The sequence below is a fragment of the Oratosquilla oratoria genome, chromosome 15 (genome assembly GCF_046742065.1).
Source record: "Oratosquilla oratoria isolate Oo_2021 chromosome 15, ASM4674206v1, whole genome shotgun sequence".
NCBI classification, from domain to species: domain Eukaryota; kingdom Metazoa; phylum Arthropoda; class Malacostraca; order Stomatopoda; family Squillidae; genus Oratosquilla; species Oratosquilla oratoria.
Window position 1 is genome coordinate 66654410 of NC_134791.1, and position 18524 is coordinate 66672933.

The 18524-nt window shown below is 37.8% G+C and overlaps 1 protein-coding gene across 2 annotated transcripts in view; it reads left to right on the forward strand.

The window, feature by feature from the left end:
- Positions 1 to 18524, forward strand: part of LOC143033487 (ribosomal protein S6 kinase delta-1-like) — a 329868-nt gene that overhangs the window by 297918 nt on the left and 13426 nt on the right. The gene's annotated exons all lie outside the window — the stretch shown is intronic.

An 18524-nucleotide genomic window follows, 5' to 3' on the forward strand; every position in this document is an offset into this window, starting at 1 on the left:
TTTTGAACAGACATTCCCCTCTTGCTCAAAGTCCCTTTCACCTTATCCATCCATCTCATCCTTGGTCATCCCCTCAAGTTCACTCCATCCACCTCTGCCTTCCACATCTCTTTTGATAATCATTCTTCACTCATTCTTTCTATGTGTTCAAACCATCCCAATAATCTTTCATCAGCCCTATCTGTCATTTCCCTTTCTGACCCCACTCTCCTCATCTTCTCATTTCTCACTCAATCCAGCCTTGTAAACCCTACCATACTTCACAGACTTTTCAACCCAAAGACATTTAAACTTCTTTCTGCCTCTCTTAAATTCTAAGTCTCTGCTCCCATACATTTATTTAAAGTGAAAAAGGAAAAAGAAAACTATAAAAGCATGTGTTTATGACATTCAAGGGTTCGAAGTACATTCAATGGTTCAAAGCAGAGGCAACTACTTCACTTTAGCACTGGTCTCCATTACATTAGGATGTGTCCATTTATCTTCTTACAGTGGCACTGATATTTATTAAAAGTGTAAAAAAGAAAAAGAAAAATATAAAATCTTGTGTTTATGACATTTACAGATTTGAAGCACATTCAAAGGTTCAAAGCAGAAACAATCTTTGAAGCTATAAGAGGCTACTACTTCACTTTAGCACTATATTCCATTATATATGGACATGTTCATTTACCTTATACATTAGCACAGACATTATTAAAAGTACATACATATACCAAAGGCTTTTTCCCCTTACACTGGGGGTAGCCAAAAAGAAAAAGGCATAGAAACCACTCCCACCCATTCCATTTCCTATATATTCCACTTTCCTCTACCCTCCTCCCTTTCTTTTATCTTGGCACCTCCTGGATGATGGGTCATCCCTGCATCCTCTCCACGGCCCTGGGTCAGAAGCAGTGTCGCAAGACACAGCACATCCACAGCAAGGCCGCTTCATAAATTCGGCGACCCCCCCCTTCCCGTCCCCTCATGCAGAAAAGGAGAAGATGGGGAGAAATCCTTTTGGGCTGTGTCAAATTTTTGTTCATACATACTTCCTCACCCCCCATCCCCCACTCACTCCGCCTCATGCATCACAGCATCATCTATACACAACCCTTCTCCATTCGCCCCAATCTTCTGTCCTCCCCAGTCCTTCCTCCATAGACATTCCTCTCTTTTGTAATGCCCCTTTCACCCCATCCATCCTTCTCATCCTAGGACGCCCCCTCATATTCACTCCTTCCACCTCTGCCTTCCACACCTCTTTTACTAATCTTTCTTCACTCATTCTTTCCATGTGTCCAAACCATCCCAATACTCTTTCATCAACCCTATCTCCCAGCTCCCTTTCCACCCCTGTTCTCCTCCTCACCTCCTCATTTCTCACTCTATCTAGCCTAGTAACCCCTATCATACTTCTCAGACACATACAGACTCCTCTCTTCCTCTCTCACGTTCCATGATTTTGCCCCATACAGTGCTGTTGGCACAATCACTCCTTCATAAAACCTCCTCTTAGCATCCATTCCCAAATGTCTATTTCTCATTACACTTTTTAATCCACCAAGGCATTTACTCACTTCTCTCAATCTACATTCTACCTCCACCCCCACTCCTCCCTTTCCTGGCACATTCGCACCCAAGTATCTAAAACTATCCACTTCCTCCAGTCTCTCACCCTTAATGTTCACTTCCAGCCTGCTGTCACTCTCGCCCCTTGTACATCTCATCACCTTACTTTAGCCCACATTTATCCTCAGCTTCCTTCTTTCACACACCTTCTCAAACTCTGTCACTAACTTCCTCAATCCCTCCTCTGATCCTGCTACAAGCGCAGTGTCGTCAGCAAACAACAACTGGCTCACCTCCCACTTTTCTCCATTTTCTTTAATCATCTCCAACCCCTGACCCACTACCCTTGTATTCACCACTCGCACCACCCCATCCATGTAAAGATTGAACAGCCAGGGCGACATAACACATCCCTGATGAAGTCCCACCTTTACCTCAAACCATTCACTCTCTCCATTTCCAATCCTAACACAAGCTCTACTACTCTCGTAAAAACTCTTGACTGCTCTTAACAGCTTTCCTCCTATTCCATATATCTGTAGTATCTCCCACAGTGCCTTCCTGTCTACCCTGTCGTAAGCCTTTTCCAGATCCATAAAAGCTCAAAAAACATCCTTACCTTTTCCTATAGCTTTCTCACATATCTGTCTTACCACAAAAATCTGATCTACACAACCCCTACCTGTCCTAAACCCACACTGTTCCTCACCAATTACTCCCTCTGTTCCTCTCCTAATCCTCTCAATCAAGACCCTCCCATAAGCCTTCCCAACTACACTCAACAAGCTGATCCCTCTGAAACTACTACACTCACACTTGTCCCCCTTTCCTTTGTAAAGCGGAACTATACAGGCACTCCTCCAGTCCTTCAGCACTCTACCCTCTTTTAAACAAACATTAAATAACCTCACCAGCCAGTCCACTATAACTGTACCTCCTTTCTTCAAACATTCTGCATGGCATCCATCCAACCCAGGTGCTTTACCTGCTCTCATCATCTTAACAGCTGCTTTCATTTCATCTTCCCTGTTTCTCCTCCATTTTCCTCATTCATCACTCATTTTCTTAGCGCTTCCCACTGTAACTACCTTTCCCTCCCTATCCTCCTTATTTAGCAACTCCCTAAAATACTCTGCCCACCTTCCTCTCACTGCCTTCTCTTCCATTATCATCTCTCCATCTGCACCTTTTACCTTTTCTTCTATACTTGAATCTTTTAATTTCTTTCCAAAAACATCTTTTTATTACTTTCAAAATTTTCTGTCATACTCTTACCCCATTTCACATCTGCTCTCCTCTTTGCTTCCTTTATCTTATGCTTAACTTCCCTTCTTTTTACTTTGTACCTCTCATACGATTCCCTTGTCCTAATTTGTAACCAATATATGAATGCCTGCTTCTTCTCTTCTACACCTTTCTTTGCATCCTCATCCCACCACTCACTACCCTTCCTTCTATTTCCTCCCGCCCTCCTTGTTCCACACACCATCTTTGCACACCTTATGACTCCCTCCTTGAACCATCCCCATTCCTCCTCCACTCCTAGTTCTACTCTATCCTTTACTCCCTCCCACTCCTCTCTTAGCTTCTTAAACTCATTCTCCTTTTTTTTCTCTCATTTATGCAGTTCACTCTAAGTACCTCCCTACCTTCTGCCCTTTTCCTCTTTCTCCACCTATTCTCCACTCTCAATTTATCTTCCTCCAGAAAATGATCTGATATTCCCTCACTCTCTCCCCTTAGAACATGTACATCCTTAACTCTTCCTACCATACTCCTGGTCACCACTATATACTGTAGTCCATTAACACTCTATCTGCCACCCTTCCATCCACCACCCTCTTCCATGTGCACTTATGCTTGACTTTCTTCCGAAACACTGTATTTGCTATCTTCAACTCTCTTTCAAGACACATCTCTACCATCAATTCTCCACTACAATTTTTACCTGGAACTCCATACTTCCCAATCATTCCGTCTATTAGCTCATTTCCTACCCTAGCATTAAGGACTCCCAATACAATTACATTGACATTTCTCCCTAATCCCTCTATGCACTCATTTATATCTGCCCAAAACGCCTCCCTTTCCTCTACGCTCTTCTTGCTACCAGGCCCATACGCACTTACACAAATCCACCTCCCTTCCCAGCTTCACCTTCATCCACATCAACCTTACTGTGGAGATGTGAACTATTTTATATAGGCTGCAAGACTATTCACACACCTGACAACAGTGATAAGACCACCTCAGTTTTTTGTTCAGGATGTTATACTCATCTGGCTTCATGGATTAAAATAGAGGCATGGATCACAGTAAATTTTATGTGTAATACATTCATGTAGGATGTGCAAAGTCAATAGAGAATTAATAGTAGGTGCTACACCGCCACTTCAGGAAGAAGTTAATCACAATTGCCAAATATTAATACACATCCTAAGACTCTTCAGAATTAGAATCAATAGGTGGCATTGCAGGGAAATTATCAAAATAGATGGAAGATTTCCTGACTGGGAGAAAAATGAGAGTAGTAATTAGAGACGAATACTCAAAATGAGAAGAAATGATAAGTGGTGTTCCACAAGGGTCAGTGCTGGCTCCAATCATGTTTGCCATATACATAAACGACATGGATGAAGGAGTTGAATGTTATATGAATTTCTTCGCAGATGACGCAAAAATATTAAAGAAAGTAATAACAGAAGAGGACTGTGACTCATTACAATCAGACCTGGACAAAATCTGGAAATGGACTCAAAAGTGGGAAGTGAACTTCAGTATCAAGAAGTGTAGCATAATAGAGTTTGGAAAAAGCAAAAACAGAATTTCAAAAAATTGCAAAATTGGTGAAGAAGAAATAAAAAAAGTGCACTTGGAAAGGGACCTTGGAGTATTAATCAGCAAAGACATGACACCGGATAAACATATAAACAAAATAGTTGGTGAAACCTACAACCTATTAAGGTAAATGAAAGTGGCATTTGACTACTTGGATGAAAAAATTATTAAAAAAAATATTAGTTACATTAATTAGACCAAAGCTGGAATATGCAGTGACACAATGGACACCCAGTACTAAAAAGAATATAAGGAAACTAGAAAGAATACAGAGAGCAACAACAAAGTTGGCACCAGCTCTTTCCAATTTAACATACAAAGATTATCGAAATTGGAACTACCAACACTAGAGCAGAGAAGAGAAAGAGGTGATCTACTGACTATATATAGAATCATGAAAGGAATGGAAATCCTTGACAGGAATGATTTACTAAAAAATGACAATGGAAAAACAATAGGTCGAAAAGAAACTTAAAAATGATAACAATAGAAGAGATCGGAAAAAGAATAGCTTCCCACACAGAATGCTGGATATATGGAATAATTTAGATAAAGAAACAGTGTGTGCAAATACTATTCAAGATTTTAAGAAAAACTTGATGCTGAAAGATACAAAGATGGGTCACTACGAGCATAGCTCCCTTCCTGTGTAATACAACTAGGTAAATAAACTGGTTTAAGATATCTTGTGCTTCCAACATATTGCACTGGATATAAAATCCCTGATTCATTTATTTTGGTGATGGTTCCCTTTTCTTGGGGTATGATAGTGGCATTGATGATATACATCTAATTCTAATATTTGCAGCAGATTCTGGCATGGATGACTTAACATGTAACTCATAGTTTTGTGATAGAATGTTCAAAGTTTCACCAAACCTCTGGACCCAGCTTTTTATGGTTTATGCTGTCATTAATGATTTGTGTCTCCTACATGTGTATACTTTACTTCCTGATAAACAAGAAGCTATATATATCAAAGTTTTTTCAGCTATTCTTAACCTACATCCAAATAGGTGACCATTCAGTGCATCATGCATTTTGAGATAGCTGTGCACAATACCTTCATATAAATTTTCCAAAGTGCTATAGTTTCATGTTGTTTAATTCATTTTGATCATTCCTGATGGCAGAAGATGTGAAATTTGTTAAAAAAAAAAGAACAGTATAACAGTAGGCATCACTCAGATCAGGTCAACTGGGGTAGGTGCTTCAAACAGTGAGATGGCAAGTGGTTGGGTTTCAGTGATCAGTGCCAAAGAGGTAATCTCTATGTAATAGAATTGTTGCCTTAGAGAAGATTGTTGAGGGGCTTAAAGAGGAGAATTGAATTTTTTTTTGCTCAAAGACCCAAAACATGAATGATAAACCATTTTTGAACTTGGGTGAAAAAAGGTGACAAAACACGGAGAGATGGTAAAAAGCTCTCACCAGACCCACTTGAATACAGAAACTCATTTCAAGCTCTTGCAGGTTTACAAGAACATGAATAAAATGCAAGAGAAGAAGTATATGGTAGTAGTTAGATCCCTGCCCACAGGTAAGATTTTGGTTGTAGGAGATAGCCAGGTGCGGCATTTAGATAGGGCCTTCTGCGACAAAGATAGGAAACATAGGACCCAGGTGTGTTTCCCCAGGGCCAGGATAGGTGATGTTAGAGACAGGATTGAAGAGTGTATAGTCGGAGAAGGTGTGAAACCCATCATTTGCTTGAATGCTGGTGGAAATAACAGGTAAATTAGGGAGTGAGGAATTGTTTGTGTGGTTCCGGGATGCACTAGATAAGATTAGGAATAAGGGAGGGATTCCAGGTGTAGGTGGAATTCTTCTGAGGTGTAGAGTTTGAGGCATGTGGCATTCCAGGACTATTGCAATGAATTGCAGGCTGGCAAAATATTGTAAGGCCAATGGATGGGCATTTGTCGACAACTGGGATCACTTTTACAGTAAGAATCATCTATATACTATATGAACAAAGATTGTCCCAACTGGAACAACCAACCCTGGAACAAAGAAGAGAAAGAGGAGATCTACTGGCAATTTACAGAATTATGAAAGGGATGGAAGTCCTTGACAGAGAAGATTTATTAAAGTGGGATAAAAGAAAAATAAGAGGACATGAAAAGAAACTTGAAAAGGATAGTTATAGAAGATAACTGAGAAAGAATAGTTTTCAACACAGAGAGGTAGATGTCTGGAACAAATTGGATGAGGCAACAGTGTGCAAAAAATATACAAGAACTTAAGAACAAACTAGATGCTGAAAGATACAAAGACAGGTCACTACAAGCATAGCTCTCTTCCTGTATAATACAACTAGGTAAATACTTGTCACCCAGAGGATTTCGACTCCTTGCTGAATCTCTTGAGGGAGAAGTAGGTATCCTGCAGGGGTTTTTCAGGTAGATGATGTGGGAATCGAGGGGGGGAGAAGTATCGGAATATAGTTTAGGTAATAGAAACAGCTAAGTGAGGGACTGTGTAAAGAATTACCAAATTTTTTGAGGTAGGATAAACTAAACTAAACTACAAACAGCAGAAGCATAATAAATAAGATTGATTTACTGTGAGGTAAAGCATGCATAGATTTTATATTATAGCTATTACTGAATCCTGGATCAATATGACTGATAGTAGTGGTGGGCAGCTACCGGTAAAGTTACTGGTTTTATCGGTAACAACCTTAACAGTAGCTTACCGGCAAAAATTCTGCCACCGTTAAGGCTCCGTTAACCGATAAGCTATACCATAACACTCGGAGAGCGGTAAGCACGTCTCGGCTTGGTGGTAGTGAGTGACGGTACTGACGGTAGTGGTGGGCAGCTACCGGTAGTTACGGGTTTTATCGGTAACAACCTTGACTGTAGCTTACCGGCAAAAATTCTACTACCGTTAAGCCTCCGTTAACCAATAAGCTATACCATAACACTCAGAGAGCGGTAAGCACATCTCGGCTTGGTGGTACTGAGTGACGGTACTGACGGGCCCAGTGTCCCGCTAATTTTACCGGTTAAACTTTTACCATTAAGCAAGTATGTACCACTAAGGTCTCGGTAATTTTTTATCATTATTAAAATGTTTGTTCATAATTTCCGCCATTTCAATTTCCTCTGTGTATTCAACTCCTCCTTGTCTTAATTTCTCCAAATCTTGTTTGTTTTTCAGTTTGTTGTTTACAAATCTGTAGAATAGTTTTGGTTGATCTTTACATTTTTCTATGATATCTTTTTCATATTTTCTCTTTTTCTCTCTGCACGTTTGTACATATTAATTTCTATAACAAGTATATATTTTCCATTTTTCTGGTCTTTTGTTTTTCTTCCATTTGGCCCAGGCTTTGTCTCTTTTGTCTTTTATCTCCCTACAACTTTTATTGTACCAATACTTTACATATTCTTTTTCTTGTTTTTGTCTTGGTACATACTTTTCTATTCCTTTTTTATAGATTTTTGTCAAAATATTCCATTTCTCTTCTACTCTTGTATCTTCTTTGTGTATTCTTTCCCAGTTTTCATTTTGTAAGAATTCTCTTATTTTATCAAAATTTGCTTTTTCATACATCAATCTTCTTTTTCTATATTGTTCATTTCTTTTCATGTATTTTTTCTCATTTGGTTCTAGTTCTATCAATATGTGGTCACTTTTGCTTATTGGTGCCTGGTATTCTATCTTTTCCACTATTTCAGGTTCTGATGTGATTATTAAGTCTAGTCTCGATGGTTCTTCTTCATTTCTATATCTAGTGTTCTCTTGGATCCATAGTGTCATTGTGTGGTCAGTAATCATCTCAAGTAGAACACTTCCCCATGAGTCTTCTCCACCCTTTACGGTCATATCTTCCCAGCATATTTCTTTGCAATTATAGTCGCCCATCATAACTCTTCTTCCTCGATCTTCCATTATCTTGTTTAGTGTTATTCTTGTGTCTTCTAACATGCTTTTATGTTCATTCTCTTCCCACGAGGCTGTTTTTGGGGGCACGTAGTATATTACAAACGTTCTGCTCTTCTTATCTCTATCTTCTACTTCTATCATGATCATCTCTACTCTATTGTTCCCATATGTGACACTCTTCACGCTTATATCCTTCTTAGTCAGGAACATAACTCCACCCCCTTGTTTTTTCTCTCTGTTTCTAATCCAATAATTATATGCATTGTGTCCTATGCTGTTGGGTGTTAGTGGACCTTTTAATTTTGTCTCAACAATTCCCATTATGTCCGGATCATTTTCTTTCAGATATTTGTTCAGTTCATTCAGTCCTGTTATTAATCCATCTATATTTGTGAATGATACTTTTAACTTTCTGTTATTTCCATTGTATTCTCTGTTTCTTTTGTGTTTCTCTCTGTTATTTTCCATTTCTTCAATTTCATATTCACTACTCTCCAGTAGAATTCTTGTTTTTCTGTCTCCATTCTGGTCTCGTTTTTTTTCTTAGCTTCATGTCTTTTCCTTATTTCCTCCTCTCTTTCCTCTTTATTCATTTCCCTTTTTATCCATACCTTTTTATATTGTTCACTTGTTAGTTTCCCTGTTTTGGACAAGATTTTCTCTGCCGTCGTTTGTGACCTGAATTTAACCTTAATTGGTCTGGTCTTGTCTGTACTATATTTCCCGAGTCTGAATTTCTCTTCAATTTGTTTCATTATTTCTGGCTCATCTTCCTGAACTAATTCTAGTAAGTTTCTTACTTTTTCATTTTCCTCTTTGATTCTTGTGGTTCTATCTGGGTTATGTTTCTCTTCCATTCCTAATATAATTATACATTTCTTTTTGTCTGCTAAGTCTCTTACAATATTCTCCTTCTGTCTCATCACTTTGATAACTGAGTCTTCAGTTTGTTCTTTCATTTGCTGTTTAATTATATCAGAAAATGCAACTTTACTATTTTCTTGTATCTTCCTCCACCCCTCTGCCTCTTTTGCTATTGTTTCTTTATTGTCTCTATTGTTCTTTTTTAATTCTTCATTCTCCACTTTTACTTCTCTTAACTGTCTTTTTAGGTCTTCTATTTCATCAGTTAAGTTTTTGTTCGCCTTCTCTAGTTCTTCCAATTTTTCAAACCTTTCGGCAATTTTTGACATTTTGCCAAACCTAATCTCCCAATGCTCAGTCATTTGTTCAAGTTTTTCCTCCAGTTTTGCCAGTCGGGGGAGGTTGGTATCCGCCGCCCCCTCATTAAATCCTTGAAAATTATTATCCTCACCTTCCATTGAACTGCTCTTATCTATGTTTCTGATCTTTACAATTTTGTTAGTCCCATCATCGAGATCCAAGTCATCCATTCGGCGTTTGTTTACAAGCCGTCTGGACTCTTGACCAAGTCCTCCCCTTCCTCATTTCCTTCCATTTCCCTCAATATCCCTTCCCTTCTCCTTCCCTATCACTTCCCCACTATTCCACGAGCACTCCCCTTCCCTATAAATACAAAAGGCACTTCTCTGGATGTTGAGATCCACGTAGTTTTTCCTTTTTCTTTGGAACACCAGTTCTCGCCGTCCATTCGGTGAAAGGGTGTGTATTTACCTAGTTGTATTTTGCGGGAAGGGGAGCTATGCTCGTGATGTCCTGCCTTTGTATCTTGCAGTGTCTAGTTTGTTTTTAAACTCATGAATGGTTTTTGCGCATACTATTTCATTGTCCAGTTTGTTCCAAGTGTCCAAAACTCTATGAGGAAAACTGTTTTTCTTCAGTTCTCTTCTATAGCTATGTTTTTTTATTTTCTTTCCATGTCCCCTTGTGTTTCTTTTGTCCCAGTTAAGTAAGTTCTCTCTATCGAGTACCTCTGTGCCTTTCATGATTCTGTAGATGGTCAATAGGTCACCTCTCTCTCTTCTTTGCTCCAGTGTCGGTAACTCCAGTTTAGCCAATCTCTCCTCGTATGATAGGTTTGCAAGTGCAGGTGCCATTTTTGTAGCTGCTCTTTGGATTCTTTCTATTTTCTTTATATTCTTTTTGGTACTGGGGGACCACAATGTCGCCGCATACTCTAATCTAGGCCTTATCAATGTAACCAATATTTTTTTTATCATGTCTTCGTCCAAGTATGTAAACGCCACTTTTATTGATCTTAGCAAGTTGTAAGTCTCCCCGACAATTTTGTTAATCTGTATATCATAGGACAAGTCGTTCGTGATAATTACTCCCAAATCTTTTTCGGATCCTACTTTCTTTACTTCTTTGGTTCCAATTGTATATTTTCCTGATATTCTGTTTTTGCTTTTTCCAAACTCCATTATGCTACACTTCTTAGTATTAAAGTCCACTTCCCATTTCTGACTCCAGTTCCATACCCTATTTAGGTCTTCTTGCAGTGCTTCACAGTCCTCATCAGTTTCTATTTTCCTTAGCAGTTTGGCATCATCGGCAAAGAAGCTCATGTAGCAGTTCACGTCCTCGTCCATGTCATTCATATAGATAGCAAACATTATTGGTGCCAGCACAGATCCTTGCGGTACTCCACTGATCACCTCTTTCCAATCTGAATATTTTTCTCTGAGCACTACTCTCATCTTTCTACCAGTCAGAAAGTCCTCTATCCATTTTAGTAGGTTTCCTTGTATTCCTCCTATGTGTTCCAGTTTTTTTAGTAGTTTTCTGTGTGGTACTTTGTCAAAGGCTTTTTGCAAGTCTAGGAATGCACAATCAGCCCATCCATTTCTTTCTTGCACTATATCTATTAGTCTTGAGTAAAAGCATATTAAGTTTGTGGAGCATGATCTTCCTTGCCTGAATCCGAATTGTCTTGGGTTTAATATGTCATTGTCTTCCAGATGTTTTACCCATCTATTCTTGATTATTTTCTCACAAATTTTGGCTTTGGTGCTTGTTAGTGATACTGGCCTATAGTTGGTGGGTTCTTCTTTGTTTCCTCCTTTGTGTATTGGTACAATGTTAGCGTTTTTCCAGTCCTCGGGTATCTTTCCTTCTTTGAGTGAGCTGTTTATCAAGATGTGTATTTTGTCTGTTAGTTCTTCTTTGCACTCCTTTAGAATCCAATTTGCAATACCATCCGGGCCATGTGATTTTCTGACATCCAGCCTTGATAGATGTTCTGATATTTCCTTTAGTGATGCTGTAAACTCATTCATGAGGGGAGATTTCTTGTTTTTATCTATGTCACAATTTGGTATTTTCTCTCTGGTGAAAACAGATTTAAAGTGATTGTTCATGACTTCGGCCATCTCTAAATCTTCTGTGTATTCTATGTTTCCTTGGCATAGTTTCACCAATTCCTGTTTGTTTTTAAGTTTACCATTCACATACCGATAGAATAGTTTGGGTTGCTCTTTGCATTTGTCTATAATATCCTTCTCATGGTTCCTTTTTTCCTCTCTTCTCACATTGACATACTCATTTCTATAGTTAACATAAATTTGCCATTTGCTTTGTTTTTTGTCTTTTCTCCACTTTTTCCAAGCTTTGTCCCTTCTGTCTTTTGCCTCACTGCATCTTTTGTTGAACCAACATTTAATGTACTCTCTCTCTTGCTTTTGTCTTGGTACATGCCTGTTTACACCTTCATTGTAGTTTTCCATCAATATATTCCATTTATCTTCCACTGTTGTTTCTTCCCTGTAAAATATTTCCCAGTTTGCATTCCGGAAGAATGTCTTTAGTTTTGTAAAGTCTGTTTTGTTGTACATCAGTCTTCCTTTCCTATGCTTTTCGTTCCTCTCTATGTCTATTTCTTCCTTTAGTACAGTTTCGATGAGTACATGGTCACTCTTTCCAATTGGTGTCTCATACTGGACTTTATGCACTATTTCAGGTTCTGTTGTAAATATTAGATCTAGTTTCGATGGCTCTTCATTATTTCTGTACCTTGTGTTTTCACAGACCCATTGGGTCATTGTGTACTCCATGGTCATATCTAGTAGTACATTGCCCCACGAGTCATCTCCTCCTTGCACTGTCTTGCTGTCCCAACAAATTTCTTTGCTATTGAAGTCCCCCATAATTACCAGATTACCCTTACCCATTAGTATCTCATTGAGTGATTTTCTTGTATGTTCGTTTTCTTTCCAAGCGCTTGTTTTTGGAGGCACATAAGTCACCACAAACTTTCTACTTTTCATATTCTTGCCTTCGACTTTTATCATGATCAATTCAACATTACCTTTGCCCTCTGCAATTTTTGTCACCTTTAGGTCTTTCTTGGCCAAGAACATGATTCCCCCTCCCTGTTTCTTGTCCCTGTTTTTTATCCAGTAGTTGTATAAACCTTGTCCGATAACAGTGGATGGTATTTCACCTCTTAGTTTAGTTTCTACAATTCCCATTATGTCTGGTTTTGCTTCTAACAGATAATCATTGAGTTCGTTCAGTCCCGAAATTAGTCCGTCAATGTTGGTATAGGCCACTTTTAATTTTCTTCCTTCTCCCTGGTTTCTTCTTCCCTTGGTTTTTTCGTTTTGAAGCGCCATTGTCTTAATCTCAGGTCTATTACTCTCCACTGGAATTCTTTGCATTCTGTCTCCGATCTTTTCAAGTTTTTTTCCTTTGCTTCTTCTCTTAGTGCCCTTTCTTTTTCTAATTCCTCAGTACTCATTTCTCTTTTTATCCATATCTTATTGTACTTTTCACTCTTTGCCAAGTTACCTACTTTTTCAAATATGTCTTCTACTACCATTTGTGACCTTAGTTTTATCTTTAGAGGTCGATTCCTATCCTTAGTATAGCGACCAATTCTGTAAGTCTCTTCTAGGTCTGTGCCTGAATCACTGTCTCCCCCCTGAATTTCATTAAGGATTTCTACTGCTGTCTCTTTTTCTTCTTTTTCTCTCATGTACCTCGCCAATCCTTGTTTATCTTTAAGCCCATAAACCACAATACATTTCTTCCTATCTACTGTATCCCTGACCCAATTTGCTTTTTCGTTAATCACTTGAATGATTGTGTCTTTTGCATTATCTTGCATTTGCTGCTTGACTATTTCTTTGAAAGCAATTTCTTTATTTTCAATATTTTCTTTCCACTTCTTAATTTCCTGGATACTGTCCCCACCTAAGTTTTCTTCGATCTTTTGTGTCAATTCTTGTAATTTGTTGTTCACTTCCTGCTTTAGATTTTCGCTATTGTTATTATCATTAGTTTTCTTCTTTTCATTATCATTCTTCAGTTCATTTATGTCTCTTTTCATTTCTTTAATTTCATTTGTAAGGTCCAAGTTAGTTTTTCTTAGGTCAGAAATTTCAAGATTAGCCTTAGTTATACAATCTATTAACCCAATGACCTCTTTTCTTAAGTCCATGATTTCATTTTCCCACCGAGTCCTATTTTTGCTCATCTCTCTCTCTATCTCTAATAATCTACTTAAGTTCTTTCTTTCGTACTTATCAAACCCTATGAAGTCATTGTCATAACACGTGTTTAGTTGTTTGTTTACATCGCGGTTCAGTGGATTGCCGCCAGATGGCTCTGATTCGCAACTGGCTTTCGAGTCGTTTTCATTCATTTTTGCTAATTTCGAGTTAATACAATTAACTAGCACTGCATAGATACCATTTCGGGCACTCACGTTCACTCCCCACCCCTACAATACAAACCAGGTTTTCCTTTTTCGTCGTGTGTGTGTGTGTGGTGTGTGTGTGTGTATACATATGTATATGTATACACACACACACACACACACAGTTCCTTGAAAGAAGGAAAAGTTCCAGAAGATTGGAAAAGAACAAATATAGTACCTATATATAAAGGAGGAAATAAAGAAGACCCTACCAACTATAGGCCAGTCTCTCTAACAAGTACAATAGCAAAAATTTGTGAAAGAATTGTCAAAAGTAGATGGGTAAAATATTTAGAGAAAAACGTGTTCAATCCAAGGCAATTTGGATTCAGACAAGGACGATCATGCATCACCAGTTTAATATGTTTCTATTCAAGGCTAATAAATATAATACAAGAAAGAGATGGATGGGCTGATTGTGCATTTCTAGACCTAAAAAAAGCTTTTGACAAAGTACCACATAAGAAGTTGCTTAAGAAATTAGAAACTGGAGGAATACAGGGCAAACTGCTTAATTGGATGGAAGACTTTTTGCAAGAAAGGAAAATGAGAGTAGTGATAAGAGACAAACACTCTAATTGGGATGAAGTAATAAGCGGTGTTCCGCAAGGAACAGTTCTGGCCCCAATAATGTTTGCTATATATATTAATGATATGGATGAAGGAATTGAAAGCTATATGAGCTTCTTTACAGATGATGCAAAACTACTGAAAAGAGTGAACACGGAAGAAGATTGTGAATCACTACAGAGTGATCTAAATAAAGTACAGGAATGAAGTAGGAAGTGGGAGATAGAGTTCAATACAAAAAAGTGTAGTGTAATGGAATTTTGGAAAAAGCAAAAAGAAATCAGTGATCAAATTAAAACCCTGGACGGAATAGCAAACTGGATACTGAAAGAATGCATGGAAGAATTAACTGACAAAATATATGATATAATTAAATCATCAATTAAAGAAGGAAAAGTACCATTGGACTGGAAAAAAGCAAACATTGTACCAATTTATAAGGGAGGTGATAAGGAAGATCCATCTAACTACAGACCGGTCTCACTAACAAGCACAATAGCAAAAATTTGTGAAAGAGTGATCAAAAACAGATGGGTAAAGTACCTGGAAGAAAAATCTATACTGAACCCAAATCAATTTGGATTTAGACAAGCGAGATCCTGTACAACAAATATGATTTGCTTTTACTCAAGATTAGTAGACATAATAGAAGAAAGAGATGGATGGGCAGACTGTGCTTTTCTGGACCTGCAAAAGGCATTCGATAAGGTACCTCATAGGAAACTAATAAATAAGATAGAGTCAAAAGGTGGCATCAGAGGAAAATTATTGGAATGGATGAAAGACTTTCTGATTGGGAGGAAAATGAGAGTTGTAATTAGAGAAAAATTCTCCAACTGGGAAGAAGTAAAAAGCGGGGTCCCGCAAGGATCAGTACTGGCACCGATCATGTTCGCTGTATACATTAATGACATGAATGAAGGCGTGGAGTGCTATATAAATTTTTTTGCAGATGATGCAAAATTACTTAAGGTAAAAACGGAAGAGGACTGCAACTCATTGCAACAAGATCTGCACACAATATGGAATTGGACTCAAAAATGGGAAGTAAAATTCAATATTAAGAAATGCAGCATAATGGAATTTGGAAAGAGTAAAAATAGAATATCAAAAGATTACAGAATTGGGGAAGAAAAAATAAATAAAACAAACTTTGAAAAAGATCTTGGAGTGATGATTGGAAAGGACATGAAACCAGATAAGCATATAAACAAGATGTTCGGAGAAACCTACAACTTATTGAGAGCAATCAAAGTGGCATTTACCTATATGGACGAAGAAATGATAAGGAAAATACTTACTACACTAATAAGACCAAAACTCGAGTACGCAGCATCACTTTGGACACCCAGTACCAAAAAGAATATTAAGAAACTAGAAAGATTACAAAGAGCGACAACAAAACTAGCACCGACACTCGCCGAACTAACATATGAGCAAAGACTATCCAAATTGAACCTACCAACTCTAGAACAAAGAAGAGAAAGAGGAGATTTGCTAACTATATACAGAATAATGAAAGGAATGGAAGTTTTAGACAGGAACGACCTATTAATGTGGGACAACGGTAAAACAAGAGGACACGGAAAAAAATTGAAAAAGGATAGTTATAGAAAAAAATTGAAAAGGAACAGTTTCCCACACAGAGCAATAAATACATGGAACAAATTAGACAACAAAACAGTATGTGCTAACACTATACAAGATTTTAAGATAAAACTTGATGCAGAGAGATACAAAGACGGGTCACCACGAGCATAGCTCCCCTCCCGTATATTACAACTAGGTAAATACAACTAGGTAAATATAAATTGGGAGAAGAAGGAATAAAAAAAGTAGAAAATGAGAAGGACCTGGGAGTCATTGTTATGAATAATATGTCACCTGAGAAACATATAAATAAGATTTTTGGAGAAACTTATAATTTAATAAGAACAATCAAAGTTGCATTTACATACCTGGATGAAGAAATGGTGAAGAAAATTCTAATCACCCTGATAAGACCAAGACTGAAATATGCAGCAACGATATGGTCACCAAGTACAAAAAAATTTATAAAAAAAACTTGAAAGAATACAAAGAGCAATTACAAAATTGGCACCAACACTCTCAAAACTATCATATGAAGAGAGACTAGCAAAACTTGAACTACAGACACTAGAGCAAAGAAGAGAGAGAGGAGACTTGATAGCTATTTACAGAATCATGAAAGGCATAGAAATTACTGATAGAGAGAATCTGATAAAATGGGATGACAGAAATACAAGAGGACATGGAAAGAAAATAAAAAAAGACAGCTATAGAAGAGATCTGAAAAAGAACAGCTTTCCTCACAGAGTAATAGACATATATATTATATATATATTTCTCTTTACATTTTGCCTATAGCAAGTCGAAGGCAAGTCGAAGGCAAGAATATGAAAAGTAGAAAGTTTGTGGTGACTTATGTGCCTCCAAAAACAAGCGCTTGGAAAGAAATTGAACATACAAAAATGCTAGATGACACAAGAAAATCACTCAATGAGATACTAATGGGTAAGGGTAATCTGGTAGTTATGGGGGACTTCAATTGCAAAGAAATTTGTTGGGACAGCATGACAGTGCAAGGAGGAGATGACTCGTGGGGCAATGTACTGCTAGATATGACCATGGAGTACACAATGACCCAATGGGTCCGTGAAAACACAAGGTACAGAAATAATGAAGAGCCATCGAAACTAGATCTAATATTTACAACAGAGCCTGAAATAGTGCATAAAGTCCAGTATGAGACACCAATTGGAAAGAGTGACCATGTACTCATCGAAACTATACTAAAGGAAGAAATAGACATAGAGAGGAACGAAAAGCATAGGAAAGGAAGACTGAGGTACAACAAAACAGACTTTACAAAACTAAAGACATTCTTCCGGAATGCAAACTGGGAAATATTTTACAGGGAAGAAACAGCAGTGGAAGAGAAATGGAATATATTGATGGAAAACTACAATGAAGGGGTAAACAGGCATGTACCAAGACAAAAGCGAGAGAGAGAGTACATTAAATGTTGGTTCAACAAAAGATGCAGTGAGGCAAAAGACAGAAGGGACAAAGCTTGGAAAAAGTGGAGAAAAGACAAAAAACAAAGCAAATGGCAAATTTATGTTAACTATAGAAATGAGTATGTTAATGTGAGAAGAGAGGAGAAAAGGAACCATGAGAAGGATATTATAGACAAATGCAAAGAGCAACCCAAACTATTCTATCAGTATGTGAATGGTAAACTTAAAAACAAACAGGAATTGGTGAAACTATGCCAAGGAAACATAGAATACACAGAAGATTTAGAGATGGCCGAAGTCATGAACAATCACTTTAAATCTGTTTTCACCAGAGAGAAAATACCGAATTGTGACATAGACAAAAACAAGAAATCTCCCCTCATGAATGAGTTTACAGCATCACTAAAGGAAATATCAGAACATTTATCAAGGCTGGATGTCAGAAAATCACATGGCCCGGACGGTATTGCAAATTGGATTCTAAAGGAGTGCAAAGAAGAACTAACAGACAAAATACACATCTTAATAAACAGCTCACTCAAAGAAGGAAAGATACCCGAGGACTGGAAAAACGCTAACATTGTACCAATACACAAAGGAGGAAACAAAGAAGAACCCACCAACTATAGGCCAGTATCACTAACAAGCACCATTGCCAAAATTTGTGAGAAAATAATCAAGAATAGATGGGTAAAACATCTGGAAGACAATGACATATTAAACCCAAGACAATTCGGATTCAGACAAGGAAGATCATGCTCCACAAACTTAATATGCTTTTACTCAAGACTAATAGACATAGTGCAAGAAAGAAATGGATGGGCTGATTGTGCATTCCTAGACTTGCAAAAAGCCTTTGACAAAGTACCACACAGAAAACTACTAAAAAAACTGGAACACATAGGAGGAATACAGGGAAACCTACTAAAATGGATAGAGGACTTTCTGACTGGTAGAAAGATGAGAGTAGTGCTCAGAGAAAAATATTCAGACTGGAAAGAGGTGAT